The sequence below is a fragment of the Aquarana catesbeiana genome, linkage group LG04, assembly GCF_042186555.1.
Source record: "Aquarana catesbeiana isolate 2022-GZ linkage group LG04, ASM4218655v1, whole genome shotgun sequence".
In the NCBI taxonomy this organism is placed as follows: domain Eukaryota; kingdom Metazoa; phylum Chordata; class Amphibia; order Anura; family Ranidae; genus Aquarana; species Aquarana catesbeiana.
The window spans coordinates 348,469,448-348,495,684 of record NC_133327.1 but is presented as its reverse complement, the minus strand read 5'-3'; the positions used below and the strand labels follow the sequence as shown (position 1 = coordinate 348,495,684).

Here is a 26,237-nt window from a genome sequence, read left to right as displayed (position 1 = left end):
GCTATAGATTGCAGCTCTGATTGAGAAGAAATTTCCCAGCAGGGTGGTTGTACAGAAGTCAATAAGTAGATCAACTTTTGTGTTACCACAGTTCCCATACAAGGATTGAAATGTGGTCGGTCCCTGCTGAACCAGACGGATTTTGTTTAAATTCTTTTTATTCATGTTTAGAAAAAAGGTCTACAAATACAATACATCACAATGAAAATCAAGACTGCATTCATAAATAAAAATAATTAAAACTTATACATAACACTACATACAAAGGTGCATATCCTATAACCATATCATATTAACCATAGATATCATATTTATTTTTACTGTATGCCTCAAAGAGGAGGGGGAGGTTATAAGAGGTGGAGGCTCCTCATATCTGAATACAAATAGTCTGGATGATCATTTTTCCGGACAGATATAAGGATCACCAGGCCTCTCTTCTTATTCCTTATCTCTTACATTTTTATTCCCCTACCCCCTCACTTCTCCCCACTCCATCTCCCCCAACCATTCCATACTACATGTGTTTACAACGTGACCAAAAACCATATAAAAAACACTCCATATGTGATATGAGGGGGATAATTGAAGGGAAAATACTCTCATCTTCCTCCACTATTCTTCCCTTTCCTTCCCACACAAACTCCCTTCCCTTTTATTCTTCCCTCCCTCATTACCCATTCAGGCCCCATTGTGAGCATTTTAATCTAGTGAAATACCACTATTCCAAATTAACGTGAGTATAAGTCTTCTGTCACTTAAAAAAAAAAAAAAAAAAAAGGAAACAGGGTTCTCCCACTTATTATCCCTATGCCATAAAGGAAATGATGAGGAGAGAGAGGAAAAAAAGGGGGACGACGACAAATGATTACCCAGAGAGAGAGAATCATTTTGTAGGTGTATCAACTCTTCAATTAATCTGGTTCTTTCTATCTCTCTAAACCATTCTGACATAGCTGGTATTTCCTTGATTTCTAATATTTCAGAATTAATACCTGCATTTAACAAAAATGGAATAGTAATAGAATGGAATGGAATAATGGAATAATAGATGTGAACAGGTTAAATTGTGATCCTTCTTTGCACAGCTTATGCCACCTGACCACAGTTCAAAGGCCAGGGAGTGCATAACTGGTTGCTGTTAGTGTAAACAGCTGTATTGGTTTGTCATTTTTCTGAAATGTAAAGGGCTTTGGCTCACAGTCATGTTTAACTCAAACCCAAAGCTCTTCCCTAAGGAACAGGACTGAGTAATAATGACAATAGGGACATAATTATGCTTCATGTTATATGGTCTTTCAGTGTACCTCCCTTTTTAACAAACACAAACAAACAATCTTATTTTCTAATTACTTGAAATAGTGATCTTATGTTCTAAACCCAACTAACTGATCTGCCTAAAAATTGACACAGCTTTTATACTGTTTGAACTTCACACAGACAGCAAAGTCTTTTATTTCACTATTAACAGGTCTCCTACTGTCAGACCTATCCTAAATGTTAACGAGTTCATAAGGAGAGCAGGCGGCCCTTCCCATTTCTCTATCCAGTGTCTCCTGATTAGGGATGAGCCGAACACCCCCCTGTTCGGTTCGCACCAGAACATGCGAACAGGCAAAAAATTTGTTCGAACATGCAAACACCGTTAAAGTCTATGGGACACGAACATGAATAATCAAAAGTGCTAATTTTAAAGGCTTATATGCAAGTTATTGTCATAAAAAGTGTTTGGGGACCTGGGTCCTGCCCCAGGGGACATGGATCAATGCAAAAAAAGTTTTAAAAACAGACGTCTCTTTGGGAGCAGTGATTTTAATAATGCTTAAAGTGAAACAATAAAAGTGAAATATTCCTTTAAATTTCGTACCTGGGGGGGTGTCTATAGTATGCCTGTAAAGGGGCGCATGTTTCCCGTGTTTAGAACAGTCTGACAGCAAAATGACATTTCAAAGGAAAAAAAGTCATTTAAAACTACTTGCGGCTATTAAGGTCTGGTATGGATATTAAGGGGAACCCTGGCCAAAATTTAAAAAAAAATGGCGTGGGGTCCCCCTTCAGGTCTGGTATGGATTTTAAGGGGAACCCCACGCCAAAAAAAAAAATGGTGTGGGGTCCCCCCAAAAATCCATACCAGACCCTTATCCGAGCACGCAACTTGGCAGGCCGCAGGAAAAGAGGGGGGAACAAGAGAGCGCCCCCCCCGAACCGTACCAGGCCACATGTCCTCAACATTTGGAGGGTGCTTTGTGGTAGCCCCCCAAAACACCTTGTCCCCATGTTGATGGGGACAAGGGCCTCATCCCCACAACCCTTGCCCGGTGGTTGTGGGGGTCTGCGGGCGGGGGGCTTATCGGAATCTGGAAGCCCCCTTTAACAAGGGGACCCCCAGATCCCGGCCCTCCCTCTGTGTGAAATGGTAAGGGGGTACTTGTACCCCTACCATTTCACAAAAAAACTGTCAAAAATGTTAAAATTGACAAGAGACAGTTTTTGACAGTTTCTTTATTTAAATGCTTCTTCTTTCTTCTATCTTCTTTCTTCTATCTTCTATCTTCTTTCCTCTATCTTCTATCTTCCTTCGGTTTCTTCCTCTATCTTCTTCTTCTTCTGGTTCTTCTGGTTCTTCTGGTTCTTCCTCCGGCGTTCTCGTCCGGCATCTTCCTCCGCGGCGCCGGCGTCTTCTTCCCTTCTTCTTCTCGGGCCGCTCTGCATCCACCATGATGGGAGGCTCCCGCTGTGTGACGCTTCTTCTCTTCTGACAGTTTCTAAATAACGGAGGACGGTGCCACCCAGTGACCCCGCCCCCCTCTGACTCACGGTGACTTCCCTGTCCGCCCCCTCTCACGTTACGAGGAATGCCACAGGGAAGTCCCCGTCAAGTCCCTGTGCATCAGAGGGGGTCACCGGGTGGCCCCGCCCTCTGTTATTTAAGAACCGTCAGAAGAGGAGAAGCATCCTCTACTTTTCAATCCTCCAAATGTGTAACCCAAAGGGAAACGTCCATTAAGATCCTCATGTTTTGGTATAAAACCCCTGATGTCATTCACAAATATGATCCCTCAGTTTCGCCGTGCTGTTGGCACTGTGGAACTGACACAGGTTCTTTATTTCATATTTTTTGGCAATGCTCCCTGATTTAACCCTTTTGGCACGATGTGTGGTTATTAATACAGAAGGTTGTGGATGTGTCCCTTCCGATGGATCCCTTAAATTGTCTGTTGGGCCTCCCTTTTTCAGGTTTAACCAAAAAAGTAAATCGGCTAATTTCTTATATTTTGCTGGCTGCCAAAAGGTTTATTCCACTGTGTTGGCTGTCCAGCCACCTCCTTCATGGTCCAGATTCCTCCACCTAGTGTCTGAAATTCGGAGGATGGAGTTTTTGATGGCCTCTGTGCATGATTCCATCTCCCAATTTGATAAGGTTTGGAGACCATGGGATCGATCAGAATATGGGACCCCTATGCCAACTGCCACATCTTAAATTATATTAGCATTACATTATTTTTTATTGTATTCCCCTCCCCCTCCCTTCCATTTCTCTTTTTACCACTTGGTGCCATCCTAGATTTTATGTCACCTGTCAAATACCCTCCACAAAAACTTATATCTTTTTACCTTTATAAATACTTTCTGGTTCTGAGTTTTATTATTCACCTAAGAGTTGTTTAGTTTATATACTTTTGATAAGCTATGCAGACCATCCCCTGTGCTCTGTATTTATGGACAATGTTCATCTGTATCTACTACTTATATATCTTTTTTTTTTGTTTGTTTATTCTTCTTCTTTTCTGTTATCATTATGTCTTCATTATCAGTATGTTGTACATTCTGTAACAATTTTATATCTGGGTCAAAATTCAGCTGGTCCCTGCTGAACTGACTCAATTTTAGTCCATCTATGGCCAGCTTAAGTTACACTCCTGCCCATGGCATGTAACTGGGCAGTGAAGGAGGCAAATGGATTAAATAACTCTCTCCTCCTGCTTTAACTTATTTAATCATTACATTTTTATAGATTCATAAGACTTTTTTGCTAATTTGTGAACAAGGAGCATTACCATTTTCCTTTAATAAGTCCCATTTTCTAATGTGAATGCATTTAAAACAATTTTCACATTTCTCTGTCAAAACAGTGCTCAATATATTAAAATGTATAAAAATAAATAAAAAAACGTAGACAGAGAAGTGAAAAGGTAAACAATGACATTTGCTTAATTTAATTTCATATTTTATTTTCAGTTTTAAAACTGGTGTTTTATAGTTTGTCCTTATTTGTCTAAAATATTTATTTCACAAATACACGTTTACGAGAGAATGCAATCATTAAACCATGCTAAATTTTCTATGCAAAAGCACTACGCTTCTGGCAGACTAGTCCTTGTATCTTCTTTCATTATTACATGTCAATTTAGAGCATAGCAGCAAACTGAATAAGATCTCCACAGAACATAGACCTTTTACAGAGCTCCACCTGCTTGCTCCAAGTTGTAAATATGAAATATTTTTAAGTGATATTTCATATTTAAATGATAAGTTCACCTTTTGACAAAAAATAATACATTTAATAAATGTACATTTATTATATTTTGTTTTGGGAGCCTGTAAAGCATTGCACCAGCAATCAGAAGATTGCTGATGCCATGCAGGTCTCCCACAGATCTATCAGTGTATTGGCTTGCTCGTACCTCGTACGAGCAAGCTGATACATTCTGATGGGAAGACTCAATGAACTACCACAATGCTCACAGTGCCATGGTAGTTAATTTAAAAGTCCACAGCCGAAAAGACTGCCAGACCTTGTAGTTTTCCATTCACAGAGGACTGTGAATGAGTGGTGCAGCTGGGTGGATTTGAATTGTGTCAGTAGACACAGGGAAAAGATTCCCAGTCTGCTGTCACAGTGGGGCGTGCGGGGCCGGTGCATTCATAACATGTTACACGTTACACCCTGAATATGGGTGTAACATGTTATGAAAGGTGTACTTATCCTTTAAAGAATCACTGATAATTTTAAGTATATTAATTGCTTTATTATTCACATTTTATTTATATTATTCTACACATTTGTATGCAGGTCAGATGGCAAGTAAAATAAAACTTGAATTATTAAACTGTTTGCTATAATTGCCAGTATTAAAGAGGAGTTAGAGGCTGTTTTTTAGCTGGACATCCATCCAACCTCGCCGTGGCGAGGTATGTCACCTTTCGCAATTGCATCAGGCCCTCCTCCTTACCCCCGCTGCCTCCTGTGTGTTTCCAAGAAGACAACAGGACCATTCAGAAAGCGGAGCACAACTCACCCATGCGCAGTGGGAAACCGGCTGTGAAGCCTGAAGGCTTCACTGCTGGTTTCCCTTACTTGCAATGCTGGTCCTGCACCCGAAGCCGATGGATAGATTGGCTTAGGGTGCCAACATTGCAGGATTCCTGGACTGGTAAGTGTCCTTATATTAAAAGTTAGCAGCTACAAATGCTTGTAGCTGCTGACTTTTACATTTTTTTTAAACAGGCTGGAACTCCGCTTTAATATCAGACTGAATACAATCATTTTCACAACAGTGGTCTTTTATTGCACAGCATACAATTTTCATGATTAACTTTGATAATAACTGCAAAAAAAGCCTCCAGTCTTCTGTGTAAAACTCCAATTTCACCCTGAAATTTGGTATTTGGGACAGAGATACAATTACAAGGAAGTAGTTCACCAGCTAACCACATCAACACACACCATGCACCTGCCCTCCCCCTCCAGGAGATTGCTCCCACCCACCTCTGCAGTTACATGGTAATCCAATGCAATTATTATCAGCACTGTTTTCACTAAACACAGAGCCAGGATCTTCCTCCTTTTTTAAGTAATGTTCATTTGGCAGAGTGTGCAGAAGCTGAGTGATCACATAACAGCCCATATGAAGCAGAGCTGTAGTACTGAAAACAGAAAAAGTGTGTCCCTGGAAGTCTGTAAAGCTGACAACAATACACTATAAAATCAGATTGTACAATCTTCTTTAGATCTGCCATCAACTATGTACTGCAAGGGCCTGCCTGATTGGATACAGAGTGATTAGATAGGGATTGTCCCCATATATAATATAGGAGATTGTACAGAAATTGATACAGATTGTATACTGTATGGCTATCTTTATACACCAAAAATTAACTAGTTGCACTTTCAGTGCTATTAATTGTTTACAGCACCCCAAACACAAAAGTAAACACGTGTGAAAAAATGAGTGACAAACACAGTAAAACTCAAATGTAAAAAAGTGAAAACCGAAACACACTAATATGTCTCATGAACTACTTTGCTGCATGTAGTGCAGCCCATTGAAATCAATGGACTGCTCTATGCTTGTCACGGCAAAAACAAGCCAAAAAACATGCACTCCCACTACGCTATGTGAGAATTGGGCCTGAATGTGAAATCGATATGTTTACAGAAGAACAACGGTGCTCCATTTACAGCTGCGAGTTCCGAATGCACGGAAAACTGCACAGAAAATGTAAAAAACATCCCACCTGCATTTCCATTGAATGTCAATGCGCATCTGCCTACAACAGATGAGCTGCAAGTGCATCAAAAATGTGGTAAAAGAATGCACCACACTTTAATCTGAAAAAGTACTTTGCAGCATTAGTCATACGTAGTGCAGCCCATTCAAGTGCTCTTCCCTATGCGCGATGAGTAAAAATGCTCCAAACACCCCCCACCAAAAAAAACATGTGCGGGAAAGTGAGTTCCCACTATGTCCACTCCTCCTATGTACTCGTATAAAGATGGCCCTACACTATGCAATCTGATTGTACAATCTCTTTACAATCTCATTTGGATTGACCTTAACTATGAAATAGAAAGAACCACCTGAACAATCCATTAAAATTGTTAATAATCATACAGACCCTTTCATTACATAGTTGATGGTAGATCTAAAGGGGATTGTACAATCAGGTTGTATGATGTATGGTCATCTTAAGGGAAGAAGTAGGAAATTGAGTGGAAATAAAACAAGAGGTGGTATAATAGTGAGGGAAGTGTGGTCCAGAGTGGTAATGCATGCCTATTCTGTGATGCACTAAGGCAGTTCATGATGGGATATGATGCACAGGAAATGTCAAACTGAGATGTGAACATTCAAAGCTTTCATGGACAAGGTAAGTAAGAAATAAGTACATTGGGATGGCTTGGGCAGAAAAGATATGAGAAAAGTCTCCTGTTTATTATGACAAGTAAAATTCTACCTGGAAAGGTGAATTTATGTAATTAACGATGAAGATCTGCACACCACCATTAACTACACCAGGGATATGCAATTAGCAGATCTCCAGCTGTTGCAGAACTACAAGCCCCAGGAGGCATAGCAAGACTCTGACAGCCACAAGCATGACACCCAGAGGCAGAGGCATGATGGGACTTGTAGTTTTGTAACAGCTGGAGGTCCGCTAATTGCATATCTCTGAACTACACCTTTCAGCAACCAACAATATATTATTATTTAGGGCACCTTAACCTCTCTACAGTGTATCAATCTGTTAGTACAATTGTTTTGAATATAGAGAGTAAGCACACCACATATCCAAACTGCTTTACCAATATGTTTGTTTTAGGCATATACTTACAATTATATAGGTACAAATAACAAAGTACAGTATGTCATCTAACATCAAGCATAATACAACAAAGATATTCACTCCAGGCTTGAATCATAGCAAAAAAACATGCATGCATATGGGTGTAATGAGATACACTTAAAACGTAAAAGAGCTGATGTTCAGCATGCATGTTTTTGCTATGATTTAACCGTAGAGTGAAGATCTTTGTTGTACAGTGGGTATAGAAAAAAATCACCCCCTTTTAGAATAATCACATTTTATTGCTTTGCAGCCTGAAATGAAGACAGACACAGTTTTTGTTTTATCCAGCTGTATTTACTTATAACATCCAAGTGAAAGATATAACACCAACATGTCAGGAAAAAATAGCAAAAATTCAAATACAGAATCACTGAGTTGTAAAAAGGCTCACCCCCTTGTGTCGGTATTTTCTTGAACCACTTTGTGCTTTAATTACAGCCTTAACAGTCTGTTGTGATATGTCTCTACTAACTTTGCACATCTAGACTTTGCAATAATTCCCCACTCTTTTTTGCAGAACTGCTCAAGTTCAGTTAAATTTGATGGTGACCATTTGTGGACTTCAGTCTTCAAGCCATTCCACAGATTTTCAATGGGGTTTAAGTCTGGGCTCTGACTGGGCCATGCAAGGACATTTACCTTTTTCTCCATTTTTGCTGTGTGTTTTGGGTCATTGTCATGTTGAAAGGTAAACCTTCTTTCCATTGACAACTTTCTGGCAGAGGGCAGCAGATTTTCCTCAAGAATTTGACAGTATTTTGCCCCATCTATATTTCCTTTTCCTGACAAGGGCTCCAGTCCTGCTGCAGAAAAACTCCCCCATAACAGCATATTATCACCTCCATGCTTTACTGTAGGAATGGTGTTTTTGGTATTGGTTAGCTGTATTGGATTTCCGCCAGACATATTGGTGGTGTTGAGGCCAAATAACTAATTTTAGTCTCATCTGACCATAACATCTTTTTCTATGTAGCGGGTGCTGCAGCCTGAGACTTACAATAACACAGGCAAGCTGACAGGGCCAAAGTTCAGAGTTTCTGCAGCTGGGAGGAATTTCCCCCCTCCCTTTTTCTTCTCACTGTGGATGAGTCAGAGGCATTCACAGGCAGGACAACCCATTCTGCTCTTTCTCCCATTACTTCATTGACAGAGGGAAGCTGGCCAATCAAGTGAAGACTGGAGGAGCAGCAAGGAACTCTGGTACATGGAGTTCTCAGTACAAGCTGCCTCATTGAAACCCATATAGAGAGAAATACACATCTCAGCAAGCCTTGCGAGATAGGAGGATTCTTACCCTCAGATGCTCCCTGGGAGAAGGGGGAGTTACCACGAGGTGTGAGGAAGACTGGACGCTGGAGAAGCAGGCCTGGGTTGGTGTGATGGTTCCTGTTATACAGTAGATGCGGACATCCAGTGCTAAAAAGAAGACCTCCAGAAGATCTCCAGGTGTCCCTGACAGTGTGCATTGTTTCCATGAGGAGGTGGCCAGTCGGGCAACCTGAAGGATCGGTCTCAGGATATTTCCCAACAGAATTGGTGAGAGGGCTTGCCCGGTCTTTTTAAACCAGAACACTGAACTGCTGTGTTGCTCTGCCTCACTTAATTAGGATAATCTGTGATGCTTTTACACTCTGCTCGGCAGTGATAGTGCATGCCTAATTTAACTACTTGCCAACCAGCTGCCATAATTAAACCATCATAGCTGTACGTTGGCTCCTTTAAGCAGGATAGCAGGCGCATGCGCTCGCTGCATTGTGGGGATGCTGATGACCGCCAGCCACATGCGATCGCGGACACGAGAGGAAGAACAGGGACTTGTGTGTGTACTGTAAATGCAAAAATCCCTGTTCTGCGAGGAGTGAGGAGAGGAGAGGCAGATTGTGAGTTCCTAATATCTAGGAACCATGATCTGTCATCTCCTATAGTCAGTCCCCCCTCACAGTTAGAACACATAGTCAGGGAACACAGTTAACCCCTTCATCGCCCCCTAGTGTTAACCCCTTTCCTGCCAATGACATTTACACAGTAATCAGTGAATTTTTATAGCACTGATCGCTGTATAATTGTCAATGGTTTCAAAAATGTGTCAAAAGTGTCCGATGTGTCCGCCATAATGTCGCAGTCCTGATAAAAATCGGAGATCACCGCCATTACTAGTAAAAAAAAATAATAATAAAAATTCCATAAATATATCTATCCCCTATTTTGTAGACGCTATAACTTTTGGCAAACCAATCAATATACGTTTATTGTGATTTTAATTGCCAAAAATATGTGGAAAAATATCGTCCCAAACTGAGGAAAAAATTTAAAAAAAAAAAAAAAAAATTGGGAATATTTATTATAGCAAAAACTACAAAATATTGTGTTTTTTCAAAATTGTCGCTCTTTTTTTGTTTATAGCACAAAAAATATAAAATCGCAGAGATGATCAAATATTACCAAAAGAAAGCTCTATTTATAGGAAAAAAAGGACGTCAATTTTGTTTGGGTACAGCGTTGCACGACCGCGCAATTGTCAGTTAAAGGGACGCAGTGCCGTATCGCAAAAAATGGCCTGGTCATTGAGCAACCAAATCTTCCAGAGCTGATGTGGTTAACTGAAGACAACCAATACCATTTGAGCCCTTTCTGTTTACCAAGCCTCTTTGGATGTACTTTGTTTCACTCCACTAAAGAAAGTCAACAAGTTCACCACCTTAAAGACATTCAAAGTCTTGAGAGCTCCATCTATACTCAGGACTCTGGTCACTATACTAGTGGATTCGGGTGGTGGGTTAATTCAGTGCACTGAATCAGGTAGTGTGTTTGAACAGGCCTGTTGGGACTGTGGTGCTGGGGTGAAGAAGGGAGAGAACTGACATAGAGAATAAGGTCATTCCTCTGCCCTCCTCCTGCCTGGACTCATATAGCCCAAAGTTGGCAATTAATTCACTGAAATATAATATGACTATAATTTGTTATTCTTGTGTGCTCATTTCTGCTCTTGGGGTTACTCATTTAAAGGAGTCCCCCAACAGCAGTCAGACTTTATCCTTGAGGGTTCCTCCAATAACCATTATTTTCTGTTTCATCTGTAAATATTTACTTATTATTAGATACTATTACCTTCGTCATTTTTTCTCTACTATAAGCAAGTTCACAATAAAGATCATTTCTGTGTTCACTATAATCTGTGTTAATTTATTATGGTATTACGCTAACATTGCTGCCAGGTGTGCCAGTGGGGTGAGGCTGTTCTTGGAGTTGAAGAGGCAGAGTGAGGAACCACCAATATTCAAGTGGTTCCTGTGGGGGGTAGTGTTACATCTATGTGGCCTCAGAATCTTCAAGGTATGTTTTGGCAAAGCTCAGTTGTGGCTGCATGTGGCCTTTTTTGAGGAGTGGCTTTTTTCCTGCAACCCTCCTATAAAAGCCACATTTGTGGAAAATTTGTGATATTGTTGTCACATGCACACAATGACTGCTTTTTGTCATAAATACTGCAACTGTAGGCCTCTGTAGTTGCTGTAGGCCTCTTGGTAGCCTCTCTAACCAGTTTCCTCCTGGCTCTTTCATCCAGTTTGGAGCAATGTCCTGATCCAGGGAGGATCCTTATTGTACCAAATACCTTTCACTTCTTAATATTAGACTTCACTGTGCTTCTAGGCATTGATAAAGCCTTTGAAAAAATGTTGTATCTATCTTATGACTTGTGCCACAACTTTCCACAACTTTATCCCGGAAATCTTTTGACAGGGCCTTGCCGCCCATAGTTGTTTGTTTGCTTCAGTTGCACTACCAGGGACTGAAATGCTCCAGAGAAGCTCTTTTCATGCTGAGCTAATCAAAATGACCACAGCTGATCACAAAAAAAGCCAAAATGACTTTGTGTGCCCTTCCCTGAACAAGGTGATTAGCTACACTTGAATGTGTTTACAAGTCATTTTTAGGAGGGGGTGATCCTTTTTATAACTCTGTGATTCTGTTTTTGAATTTTTTTTTCCTGACATGTTGGTGTTATAGCTTTCACTTGGATGTCATAAGTTAAACTGAATAAATACAGCTGGATAAAACAAAAACTGTGCCTGTCTTAATTTCAGGCTGCAAAGCAACAAAATTTGATTATTTTAAAAGGGGGTGATTATTTTCTATAACCACTGTTTTATGCTTCATCTTAGATGACATACTTGATTGTCTGTACCTGTTGTATAATTGTATGTATATGACTAATACAAACATATTGCTAAAGCAGTTTGGCTATGTGGTGTGCTTACTCTATATATTAAAAACTGGAAAGGTGAACTTAGCCTTTAACTGCTTGCCGACCTTCAGCTGTCAAATGACGGCCAGGCGGCGTGGCTCTCGTTGCAGGAGGGTGTCAAATGACGGCCTCCCATTTAAACAGGGAATGAATGCAATCGTGCATGTGCATCCCTGTTCCTTCGGTGGCAGCATGTCACGGAGACACCGCTCGCCACCAGGGGGGTGAACAGCCATTGGACATGGCTATTTAACACGTGATGAAGTCACGGCCGATCACAGATGGTTCCACCCTAATGTGCACGGCACATTCGCGTGCACGTCGGTGGCGCCGTGTTCCAGGGAACACTGCTCGTCACTGATGCTGGTAAACAGCCATTGGCCAGCTGTTTACCCACGTGATCGTCTGTGATCCTTTCACAGCCAATCACTAAATATAAACACAGAGCGGTAACTAGCTGTTACCAGCTCTTCTCTCCTCACACACCATTTTCAGTGTGAGGAGAGCAGAGCCAGGAGCAGTGAGTTACCGATCTGTGTTCTGTAGTGTCTGCACCAACAACACACTTGTCCCATTGCCCCCCCATTGTCACCCAACAGTCACCCCATAAAGTGCACCTGTCACATAAAGGACTGCCATCAGTCACCGTCAGCGGTGCACCTGTCACCCATCACCCATCAGTGACCATCAGCCATCAACCGTCACCCATCAGTGACCGTCAGCCATCACCCATCAGTGACCATCAGCCATAACCCGTCACCCATCAGTGACCATCAGCCATCACTCGTTACCCATCAGTGACCATCAGCTGTGCACCCGTCACTTATCAGTGACCATAGCCTGTCATACATCACACATCACCCATCAGTAAACATGCCCTGTCACCCATCACCCATCAGTGACTGTCAGCAGTGCACCCATCACCTATCAGTGACCATGGCCTGTCACCCATTTGTGACCATCACCCGTCAGTGACCATCACCCGTTACTGTCCGTGGCCTGTCACCCATCAGTGACCATGGCTTGTCACACTGTCATCACCTATCAGTGAACGTCACCTGCCACCCATCCCACATCCCATCAGTGACCGTCTCCTGCCACCTGTCACACAGCCATCAGCGTCATGTCCAAAAGAGTATACAACAGTGAGGAGGTGTTCCAGATCCTCTCCATGACCGATGAGAGCAACGGGAGTTCTCATCAGATTCCAATTCTGATTCCGAATCAAATTCGGCATTTGAACTGAATAGTGAATCGGCAAATGATTCGGAGAATGAATGGGTCCCTCCTAAAAGGGCACGGCACTCTGGAAACCAGGATTATGTTCCCAGGCCCAGTACCAGCGCTGCCGCCAGCAATAGGCCCCAAGAACAAATTCCAAGGCCCAGTACCAGCGCTGCAACCAGCGTTAGGCCCCAGGGACAAATGCCCAGTACCAGCGCTGCCGCCGGCGATAGGCCCCAGGAACAAATGCCCAGACCCAGTACCAGTGCTGCCACATCATGCCTGAGTACCAGCACAGGAAATTCCAATCCAACTATTAGAGTGTCACGCCCCCCAAGAGCCAGGGCCTCTACATACATGCCAGATGGTCTTGCCAATCCAACATGGCTGCCTTCCAACTCAGCATCACCAATTATTCCCCCTTTCACAGCACAGCCAGGTGTGCAGACCAACACCCAAAATTTCTCAGAGATTGATTGCTTTCATCTGTTTTTGCCCGACACTTTGCTGCAATTTATTGTGGACCAGACAAATTTATATGCCCAGCAGTATATTGCCAACAACCCCCAATCATCATACGCCCGTCCGTTTGAGTGGAGAGATCTGAATTTAGAGGAGTTCAAATTATTTATGGGCCTCACCATAAACATGGGGATTACAAAAAAAAATTAAGGACATGCCTATTGGTCCACCGACCGTATCCACACCCAGTTCCCTCCCCACAATCATGCAAATTACGACAAGTTATATAAAATTCGCCCACTGATAAATTTCTTTTCCCAACAATTTGCAGAACTCTATGTCCCTGATCAGAATATATGTATTGATGAGTCCCTGGTACCCTTTTCAGGCCGGCTAGGAATAAAGCAATATATTCCTAGCAAAAGGGCCAGATACAGAGTAAAATTATACAAGCTCTGTGAGAGAGCCACGGGATATCCGTATGCGTTCCACATATATGAAGGAAGAGATTCCCAGCTCCAGCCCCCTGAATGCCCAGCCTACATGGGCACAACTGGAAAGAATGTATGGGACCTGGCATACCAACTTCTACACCAGCCTGCCCCTTTTCAAACACTTACACATCGCATAAACCCTGGCCTCCAGAAAAAATAGGAAGGGCTTCCCACAATCTCTAGTGAACAAAAAGCTGCAAAGGGGGGAAAAAGCATCATTGAGATGGAATGAAGTGCTGGCCTTGAGGTGGAAGGATAAAAGGAACGTGCACATGATGTCCACCATCCATGACGACACTACAATCGAGGTTCAAAGAAGACGAGGTTCCATTGAAAAGCCAACATGTGTCCAAGATTATAATCTCTACATGGGGGGGTGGATTTCAATGATCAAATGATTCAGCCCTATTTGTCAATAGGGAGGTCCCGATTCTGGTACAAGAAGGTAGCAATTTATCTCATCCATTTTGCCATTTATAATTCCTACGTAGTCTACACCAAATCCATGGAAAGCCCCGCCCCCTTCCTAATATTCATAGGAGAAGTTGTCACGTCCCTCATCTATCACAAAGACCCCCCCCAGAAGACCTTCGGTCTGAGGCTATTTGCCGACTTCATGAGCGCCACTTCCCCTTCAGCATTCCACCATCTGAAGCAGGCCGAAGATGGCAAAAAAAATGTCACGTGTGCACCAAAAGAGGATTTGGAAAAGATACCAGCTACCATTGTCCCCAGTGTCCCTCCCAACCTGGCCTTTGCATTGGTAAATGCTTCCAACTTTATCATACATCCCTAAAATATTAGCCCATATTTTTAACCATTTCCCCATTTTCATCATCTGTGCTGACCATTTTTCATGCTTCCCCAAATACCCATGCCACTGCCTTCCACGTGAACTGAACCTGGCCTGTTTTGTGACTATGCCTCTGCCTACCGTTTGAACTACTTCCACGTGAACTGACCTTGGCCTGTTTTATTAACTACGCTACTGCCCACCGCTTGGACTGCTTGCACGTGAACTGACCCTGGCCTGTTTTATGGACTATGCTTTTGCCTACAGCTTAGACTGATCTGTTGCCCTGCTACTGTAGTACACAGGGGTCTCACATATGTGAGGGGCTCCAGAATTGTTTTGCCGGATGGAGAAAACATTTTTTTGTGTTTTCTCCGGGTTTCGTAATTTCCGGATTAGGGTCTGGAGTCCGGAGGCTTCATAGAGATTTGGGTGGGTCGAAGCCTCTACCCCTGTGCCCCTGTGCACAGGTCTTACCTGATTGCAGCCCTCAGCCTGCTGCTGACTTACTGCCACCATGCCTCTGCCTGCTGCATGAACGGACCACACCGCTACCTGGACTATGCAAATAATTAGCTGTAGCAAGAGGCAGTATGTTTATGAAGGGCTGGACACTCAATAATGAGTGTCTGCAGGTAACAGTGTACCAGGACAAATATTATGGCTGTGCTGGCTGTCTCTGCCTGGACAATTTCTATGGACTGTGCTGTGCTGACAATATCCTTGTGCTGACTATAGACAATATTCCTGCCTGCTGCCTGGATAATTACTATTGCTGTCGCTAAGCACATGTATTTTGGGGTGTCATCTTTGCTATGTACATGCTATGTGTTGGAAATATCTGATAAATGGACAACTTTGTGTAAAAAAAAATGCGTTTTTTTCCACTTTTTCCAAAAACTTCTGGAAAAAAATGAACCATTCAAAAGACTCATTATGCCTCATAGACTATACGTTGGGGTGTTTGCTTTCCAAAATGGGGTCATTTTGGGGGCAATTCCATTGTCCTGGTGCTCCAGGGCCTTCAAAAGTGTAATAGGTGGTTGAGAAATGAGATGTGTCATTTATGCTTGTGGAACACCTGAAGATGCTACTTCAATGTTGGGCCTTTGTATGTGGCCAGGCTGTGTAAAAGTCCCACACATGTGGTATTGCCATACTTGGGAAGAGTAGGAGAATGTATTTTGGGTTGTAATTTGTTGTATGCATATGCTCTGTGAGAGAAATAACCTGTTAATATGACAGTTTTGTAAAAAAAAACAAATTTTCATTTTGCAAAGAATTGTGGGAAAAAATTACAACTTAAAAAAATTCACCATGCTACTTACTTAATACCTTGGAATGTCTACTTTCTAAAAAAGGGGTCATTTAAGGGGTATTTGTACTTTCCTGACTTGTTGGTGTCTAAAGAAATGATATAGGCCGTCAGTACAACAGGTGTGATCAGATGTGATCAATTTTCAGTGATTGGCACCATAGTTTGTAGACTCTATAACTTTCACAAAGACCAAATAATTTACACTAATTTGGGTTATTTTTACCAAAGATTTGTAGCAGTATAAATTTTGGCCAAAATTTATGAAGAAAAATTACTAATTTGCAAAAACAGGGAATTGGTCTGGTTGATGATGCAGCACCCCTAGTTTAGACACCTCATCCCAATATGTAAGAAAAAAGGCGGTAGGAGGTTAGGGGGATTTTAACGGTGCCGAATATAGAAAAAAAAAAAAATTTTTTCCAGTTAAAATAGAAAAGAGTTTATTAATTAACATGTTTAAAAGAGAATCAAACATATAAAAAGACAGGTGTTTGGTGGTCATATTAGGCAGTTGTTCTTAGAAACAGGTCTATGGTGGGTCATACAGACGCCCAGGGCTTGCCTTATCCATCAATTAGCAAGCCCAATTTTCACACCTGGTTGCGCATGGAGACCTATGTGATTCTAAGGTGGCTCCTGCCACCTCGGATTATACCTCGTTTTTGCCATCTCTGCATGTCCCGGGCCGCTGCAGAGGGGCTGAAGCCTCTGCACGTTCATCATGTTTACCATGGATGGACTTGGCTCCTCCCTCCCCGCGCGGCCTCTTGGGCAGTGTAGTCTGAGGGTTTTGGCCCCCTGCGCATGTGCACAGGTGTCTTCTCGTCCGCCTTGAGCCGGTGACGTCACAGGCTGGTTCGTTGGAGGTCAGATTTAAACCGGCTTATCTGGCTGTCTGTCTGTAAGTATTTGATAAATGAACTGTCCCTTTTCACCATTCTTAGAGTAAAGATTTCTACGAAACCATCATTAATTCTATCAACATTTATTGCCCCCCAGTGTCGCCCTTCTGCCCTCTATGGCCACACTTGACTGATTTCCTTGGATCGGAGAATTTGGGGTGATTATCAGGGTCCGGCCTGGTGGTTTACAGGTGCTAGCATTTGTTTGGGTAAGTGGCTGTTTCCATGTCTCTTTTTTGGCAACCAAGCTCACACACTATCCCTTTGTATGATAAATTTGACTGTACAATCTATATATATGTTCCAATATCTCTATATTTCATTTATATAGTGTTGTTGATTAAAGCCTTGCACATCCCCTGAGGATGCCAATAGCGAAACATGTCGGGCTAATGTGCAACGTCTCCTTTGTCAACTTTGCATTAACTGCCTAATATGACCACCAAACACCTGTCTTTTTATATGTTTGATTCTCTTTTAAACATGTTAATTAATAAAACTCTTTTCTATTTTACCTGAAAAAAAATTTTGTTTTTGTATATTCGGCACCGTTAAAATCCCCCTAACTTCCTACCACCTTTTTTCTTACTAATTTGCAAAATTTTATGACAGAAACAAAGAAAAAGGCATTTTTTTTCACAAAATCTACGGTCTTTTTTATTTATAGCACAAAAAATAAAAAACCCACTAGTGATTAAATACCACCAAAGGAAAGATCTATTTGGTGTCCGTTTATGAAGAAGTGATCAGCAGTGATCCCAAGGATCGCCGCTGATCACAGTCCATAAACAGTTTATGAAACAGAGATAATCGGGGGGAGAAGTGTTTGAACTTGTTCTCCCGCCAATGATCTCTGCACATGGAGAATCCTCATTGAATGACACAGTAACGGCCAGTTTATGAAGCTGCAATCTCAGCGCTTCACTGGTGATCTGTGTCAGAATTCACACTCCCAGATTCACCAGCTCAGAGGGGAGAGAGAGAATCCCGGGGGATCTGAGGAGGAAAGAGGAAGATTTTTAACTTCCTTCTACCTCGTTCAGACCCCCCAACACTGTAAGCATGTCCCCCTGTCATATTTATGTGTATACATATATATATATACACACATTATATATACATGTATATATAATGTGTGTGTGTGTATACATACTGTATATATATAATGTAGGGGGACGCCTCATTTTTTTAACATTAACCACACCGTCTGTCCGTGTACTGAGCAGTGATAATTTATCACTGCTTAATAAACTGACATCTCTGTGTTTCTGTGAATTTCTGGTACTGTAATCTTGTAAAGTCTCATGAGATTCCGGTATCAGGAGGCATTAGAAGCATGTTTGAAGCGTTTGTAGATTGCTTCACTCCTCCAAAGGTGAAGTGATCTACTCCGCTTCATAAACTGACACACAGAGGAGAACGATCTCCACTGTGAATGCTGGAGAACGAAGTAGTGAATAGATTTTCACTGTTTCATAAAAGGACACCTTTGTGTGAAAAATGGAAGCAAATTTCATATGGGTACAGTGTTGCATGACTGAGTAATTGTCATTCAAAGTGTGAGAGCGCTGAAAGATGAAAATTGGTCTGGGCAGGAAGGGGGTGTAAGTGCACTGTATTGAAGTGGTTAAAGTACATGTCCAACAAAAAACATTTAACTTTTGGATACACTGGGGATTGTTTAAAACTTCTCTTGGATTTTTACTACAAGGACTCTATTACAGGGAGTTCCTCTCACTTCCGATCCTTCTGACAACAGTTTACAAGACAGGAAATAAGGGGAACCCTCCAGCAGCAAAACATACATAAATAAAAACACATTTTTAGCAGCGTACTGGAAATATAGAACCCCTGTCTAATTTAATTGCTGTCTGTGTCTCGGTTGTAGATTTTTCTCCACTTCCTCTATTGTGAAACCAATGTCACTGAGATGGAAATGAAGAAACTATCCCAAACAAAGACCCAGAGAGATGTTAAAACCAGACGAGGATTCTAATCATTACACACTCTATCCAAAACTAGAAGGAGGTTTTGACTTGACATAGTACAGCACCGCAGAGAGTTTATTTTAGCCACAATTTTTTTCACAAAAATATCTTGTTTTTAAACCCTCACCATTAGTTACTATAAAAACATGCAACATGTTTTTTTTATGATTAATAGGGATGGGTCGAACACCCCCCTGTTCGGTTCGCAGCAGAACATGCGAACAGGCAAAAAATTTGCTTGAACACACGAACACCGTTAAAGTCTATGGGACACTAACGTGAAAAAACAAAAGTGCTAATTTTAAGGGTTAATATGCAAGTTATTGTCATAAAAAGTATTTGGGGACCTGGGTCCTGCCCCAGGGGACATGTATCAATGCAAAAAAAAGTTTTAAAAACGTCCGTTTTTTCAGGAGCAATGATTTTAATAATGCATAAAGTGAAACAATAAAAGTGAAATATTCCTTTAAATTTCGTACCTGGGGGGTGTCTATAGTATGCCTGTAAAGTGGCGCATGTTTCCTGTGTATACAACAGACCGAGAGCAAAATGACATTTCTAAAGGAAAAAAAAAGTCTTTTAAAACTACTAGCGGTGGCGCCAGCAGCTATAATGAATTGTCGGGTCTCTGCAATACTCCTAAAAGTCATTGAAAAAAATGGCCTGAGGTCCCCCCACAGAGCATTACCAGGCCCTTTGGGTCTGGTATGCATATTAACCACTTCAGCCCCGGAAGGATTTACCCCCTTCCTGACCAGAGCACTTTTTACAAATTGGCACTGCGTCGCTTTAACTGCTAATTGCGCGGTCATGCAATGCTGTAACCAAACGAAATTTGCGTCCTTTTCTTCCCACAAATAGAGCTTTCTTTTGATGGTATTTGATCACCTCTGCCGTTTTTATTTTTTGCGCTATACACGGAAAAAGACCGAAAATTTTGAAAAAAAATGATATTTTCTACTTTTTGTTCTAAAAAAAATCCAATAAACTCAATTTTAGTCATACATTTAGGCCAAAATGTATTTGGCCACATGTCTTTGGTAAAAAAAATGTCAATAAGTGTATATTTATTGGTTTGCGCAAAAGTTATAGCGCCTACAATCTAGGGTACATTTTCTGGAATTTACACAGCCTTTAATTTATGACTGCCTATGTCGTTTCTTGAGGTGCTAAAATGGCAGGGCAGTACAAAACCCCCACAAATGACCCCATTTTGGAAAGTAGACACCCCAAGGAAATTGCTGATAGGCATGTTGAGCCCATTGAATATTCATTTTTTTTGTCCCAAGTGATTGAATAATGACAAAAAAAAAAAAAAAAAAAAAAAAATTACAAAAAGTTGTCACTAAATGATATATTGCTCACACAGGCCATGGGCATATGTGGAATTGCACCCCAAAATACATTTAGCTGCTTCTCCTGAGTATGGGGATACCACATGTGTGGGACTTTTTGGGAGCCTAGCCGCATACGGGGCCCCGAAAACCAATCACCGCCTTCAGGATTTCTAAGGGCGTACATTTTTGATTTTACTCCTCACTACCTATCACAGTTTTGAAGGCCATAAAATGCCCAGATGGCACAAACCCCCCCCAAATGACCCCATTTTGGAAAGTAGACACCCCAAGCTATTTGCTGAGAGGCATGTTGAGTCCATGGAATATTTTATATTTTGACACAAGTTGCGGGAAAGTGACAATTTTTTTTTTTTTTTTTTGCACAAAGTTGTCACTAAATGATATATTGCTCACACAGGTCATGGGCATATGTGGAATTGCACCCCAAAATACATTCTGCTGCTTCTCCTGAGTATGGGGATACCACATGTGTGGGACTTTTTAGGAGCCTAGCCGCGTACGGGACCCCGAAAACCAATCACCGCCTTCAGGATTTCTAAGGGTGTACATTTTTGATTTCACTCTTCACTGCCTATCACAGTTTCGGAGGTCATGGAATGCCCAGGTGGCACAAACCCCCCCCAAATGACCCCATTTTGGAAAGTAGACACCCCAAGCTATTTGCTGAGAGGCATGGTGAGTATTTTGCAGCTCTCATTTGTTTTTGAAAATGAAGAAAGACAAAAAAAAAAATTTTTTTTTTCTTTTTTTAATTTTCAAAACTTTGTGACAAAAAGTGAGGTCTGCAAAATACTCACTATACCGCTCAGCAAATAGCTTTGGGTGTCTACTTTCCAAAATGGGGTCATTTGGGGGGGGTTTGTGCCACCTGGGCATTCCATGGCCTCCGAGACTGTGATAGGCAGTGAAGAGTGAAATCAAAAATTTACGCCCTTAGAAAGCCTGAAGGCGGTGCTTGGTTTTCGGGGTCCCATACGCGGCTAGGCTCCCAAAAAGTCTCACACATGTGGTATCCCCGTACTCAGGAGAAGCAGCAGAATGTATTTTGGGGTGTAATTTCACATATTCCCATGGCATGTTTGAGCAATATATAATTTAGTGACAACTTTGTGCAAAAAAAAAAAAAAAAAAAAAAAATTTGTCTCTTTCCCGCAACTTGTGTCACAATATAAAATATTCCATGGACTCGACATGCCTCTCAGCAAATAGCTTGGGGTGTCTACTTTCCAAAATGGGGTCATTTGGGGGGGGTTTGAACTGTCCTGGCATTTTATGCACAACATTTAGAAGCTTATGTCACACATCACCCACTCTTCTAACCACTTGAAGACAATGCCCTTTCTGACACTTTTTGATTACATGAAAAAATTATTTTTTTTTGCAAGAAAATTACTTTGAACCCCCACACATTATATATTTTTTTAAAGCAAATGCCCTACAGATTAAAATGGTGGGTGTTTAATTTTTTTTTTTCACACAGTATTTGCGCAGCGATTTTTCAAACGCATTTTTTGGGGAAAAAACACACTTTTTTACATTTTAATGCACTAAAACACACTATATTGCCCAAATGTTTGATGAAATAAAAAAGATGATCTTAGGCCGAGTACATGGATACCAAACATGACATGCTTTACAATTGCGCACAAACGTGCAGTGGCAACAAAATAAATACATTTTTAAAAGCCTTTAAAAGCCTTTACAGGTTACCACTTTAGATTTACAGAGGAGGTCTACTGCTAAAATTACTGCCCTCGATCTAACCGTCGCGGTGATACCTCACATGCATGGTGCAATTGCTGTTTACATTTGACGCCAGACCGACGCTTGCGTTCGCCTTAGCGCGAGAGCAGGGGGGACAGGGGTGCTTTTTTTTTTTTTTTTTTTTTTTTTTCTTTATTATTTTTTTGCTTTTTTATCTTATTTTAAAACTGTTCCTTTCATTTTTTTTTTTTTTAATCATTTTTACTGTTATCTCAGGGAATGTAAATATCCCCTATGATAGCAATAGGTAGTGACAGGTACTCTTTTTTGAAAAAATTGGGGTCTATTAGACCCTAGATTTCTCCTCTGCCCTCAAAGCATCTGACCACACCAAGATCGGTGTGATAAAATGCTTCCCCAATTTCCCAATGGCGCTATTTACATCCGGCGAAATCTAAGTCATAAAATGCTCGTAGCTTCCGGTTTCTTAGGCCATAGAGATGTTTGGAGCCACTCTGGTCTCTGATCAGCTCTATGGTCAGCTGGCTGAATCACCGGCTGCATTCTCAGGTTCCCTGTTGAGACAGGAGAGCCAGAGAAAAACACGGAAGACGATGGGGGGGGGGGCATTCTCTCCCACTGCTTGTAAAAGCAGTCTAGAGGCTAATTAGCCGCTAGGATTGCTTTTACATGAAAGCCGACCGCTGGCTGAAAAGAATGATACCAAGATGATACCTAAACCTGCAAGCATCATTTTGGTATAACCACTCAAAGTCGTGAATGCTGTACCTGAAGACAAAAATATGGCTAACAATAAAGCACAGTAAATGGTAAAGTATAAAAAATTGCATACCTGAAAAGCAAACATGATAAAACATAATAACAATAAAACATTGCAGAATAGAATACAGTAAAAAAGAGCAGAACAATAGAGAGAATAGAGAGAGAGAGAATAGAGAGAGAACAATAAAACGACAACTATTACTTTTTATTTTATATTTTTGTTTGTGTTTTTTTTTTTTTTTTTTACACTTTTTTTGTAACTGTAACTTTTATAACTGTAACCGGTTCCAGGTTCGGGTCTCTCAAAATGCGATGGCATCTTGGGAGACCCTGTGAAAGTGTGTCCTAGTCTGTGCAATGCTGTACCCTACGCTAATACTCAGCTAGTGAATGGTAGCATTCAAAACATTCACCAATGCAAAGACCAGGATTGTCAGGACAGGAGGGACAATAATAGCGGGTGTCACGCCTATATCCGTGCTTACTGCAGACACGACATCTTTTTTGGGAGGGTTCGTTGGGTAGGGGTACTAGGGGGAGGACATAAAGAAAATGCCTCTCATGCAGCCGACTGCATTTGGTTGGGGATGTGAATGGGGGAAGTACGGGCGCTGCAGAAGCGGTGGGTTCCCAATTAGGATTGGCGAATGCAGCAAGAAGGGCATTATGGGCACGACGGGCCTGTGTTTGTCTTCTTTGTGGCAGCGGGACACTACTTGTGCTTGCCACCTCACCAGCTTGAACTGCACTTATGGGACTCGCCACGTCACCAAGTGTTACTGCAGTGCTGGTTTGACTATGACCGGGGTGTACTAGGCCGCTGGCGCTTGCCAGTTCACCAAAACGCTACCAAAAAAACTGTTAACGATCGCAGGGATCAGGCCTGACTCTGCGAACGCTGCAGTTATGCGTTTAGTGTTTTGTAAGTGACAGTGATCGATCGATACTGCACTTGGGTGGGCTGGGCTGGGCCGGGCGGAGGGGCAAAACGCAGGTGCTAGCAGGTATCTGGGCTGATCCCACTAACACTGCGTTTTTGGGAACCCTAAACTGCTGGGGATGCCAGTATAGATCTGATCGGATCAGATCAGATATTGATCAGTTCAGATACTATACCACTAAGGGAGGTGTACGGTGCGTGCGTGGGTGTTAGCGCTACTGGCACTAACCTGACGCTGCCTGGGGCTGGTGCTTGCCAGTTCACCAAAACGCTACCAAAAAAACTGTTAGCGATCGCAGGGATCAGGCCTGACTCTGCGAACGCTGCAGTTATGCGTTTAGTGTTTTGTAAGTGACAGTGATCGATCGATACTGCACTTGGGTGGGCTGGGCTGGGCCGGGCGGAGGGGCAAAACGCAGGTGCTAGCAGGTATCTGGGCTGATCCCGCTAACACTGCGTTTTTGGGAATCCTAAACTGCTGGGGACGCTAGTATAGATCTGATCAGATCAGATATTGATCCGTTCAGATACTATACCACTAAGGGAGGCGTATGCTGCGTGCGTGGGTGTTAGCGTTACTGGCGCTAATCTGACGCTGCCTGGGGCGACGCATATCACCGCCGGGCGATCAGGGGGCTAAATCTTAATCGGGCGGGTGCCCTGACACTATAAAAAATAAACAAACTAACCAGCGTCACCCGTAACAGTTATACAGTGATCAGTGGTGAAAGGGTTAACTAGGGGGCAATCAAGGGGTTAAAACATTTATTAGGTAGTATATGGGGGTCCCTGTCGCTATAAAACGCTGACGGCGAACCTAAATATTTACCTCACTAACTAGCGTCACCAGTGACACTAATACAGCGATCAGAAAAATGATCGCTTAGCGACACTGGTGACGGGGGGTGATCAAGGGGTTAAAACTTTATTAGGGGGGGTTAGGGGGGTACCCTAGACCTACAGGGGGGTAATACTAACTGTCCTAACACTGTAAATGTCACAAACTGACACCAATACAGTAATCAGAAAAAAAAAAAAAAAAAAAAAAAAAACCTGCTGGTGTCAGTTTGTGACAGGGGGGGGGGGTGATTGGGGGGGGATCGGGGGGCGATCGGGGGGGGGATCGGGGTGTTTAGTGTGCCTGGCATGTTCTACTGTGTGTAGTGTGTTGGTGCACTTACATTGCAGTCTTCTCTCCTCGGCCCGGAACGGAAAATACCGAGCCGAGGAGAGATGACATCATTTCCTCTGCCTCTGTGTACAATACAGAGGCAGGGAAATGATCCCATTGGCTGAGAGCGATCGCGAGGGGGGGGCCACGAATGGATGGCCTCCCCCTCACCTCCGATCGCCGGGGGAGATTTGCCGACCGCCGCTGGCACCGGGGGGGGGGTCCGATCGGACCCCCCACCCGCGGGCAGGCAAGGACGTACATATACGTCCTTTTGCCTGCCCGTGCCGCTCTGTCGACGTATATAGTCGTGCGGCGGTCGGCAAGTGGTTAAGGGAACTCCGAACCAAAATTAAAAAAAACAAAAGTGTGGTGGTCTCCCCAAATTCCGTACCAGGCCCTTCAGGTCTAGTATGCATATTAAGGGGACCCCCTGCGCCAAAATAAAAAAAATGGCGTGGGGGTTCCCCTCAAAATCCATACCAGACCTGTGTATGGATTTTAAGGGGAATCCCGCACCAAAATTTTTTAAAAAATGGCGTGGGGGTCCCCCCTTATCCGTGCATGCAACCTGGCAGGCCGCAGGAAAAGAGGGGGAGATGGGAGAGCGCCCCCCCCGAACCATACCAGACCACATGCCCTCAACATGGGGAGGATGTCTCCATATTGATGGGGACAAGGGCCTCATCCCCACAACCCTTGCCCGGTTGTTGTGGGGGTCTGCAGGTGGGGGGCTTATAGGAATCTGGAAGCCTCCTTTAACAAGGGGACCCCCAAATCCCAGCCCCCCCGTGTGAAATGGTAATGGGGTGCAAATGTACCCCTACCATTTCACAAAAAAATGTCAAAAATGTTAAAAAAGACAAGAGACGGTTTTTGACAATTCCTTTATTAATGTCTTCTTCTTGATGCAGGCGAGAAGACTGAAGGAAGAAGCAGAGGATCGGAGGAAGAAGAGGAAGAATTGGGGGAAGAACAAGATGGAGGAAGAAAACCGAATGAAGATCAGAAGTAGATGGAAGAAGAAGAGGAATTGTCAAAAACCGTCTCTTGTCTTTTTTAACATTTCTGACACTTTTTTTGTGAAATGGTAGGGGTACATTTGTACCCCATTACCATTTCACACAGGGGGGGCTGGGATTTGGGGGTCCCCTTGTTAAAGGAGGCTTCCAGATTCCGATAAGCCCCCCACCTGCAGACCCCCACAACCACCGGGCAAAGGTTGTGG

At 42.5% G+C, this 26,237-nt stretch overlaps 1 long non-coding RNA gene across 1 annotated transcript; it reads left to right on the top strand.

Moving 5' to 3' along the window:
- Nucleotides 1-8,789: 8,789 nt before the first annotated feature.
- LOC141141512 (uncharacterized) lies at nt 8,790-26,022 on the top strand. Its single transcript, XR_012244110.1, has 3 exons — nt 8,790-9,165; nt 17,163-17,274; nt 25,924-26,022. It is a non-coding gene; the product is annotated as an uncharacterized lncRNA (long non-coding RNA).
- Nucleotides 26,023-26,237: the final 215 nt, after the last annotated feature.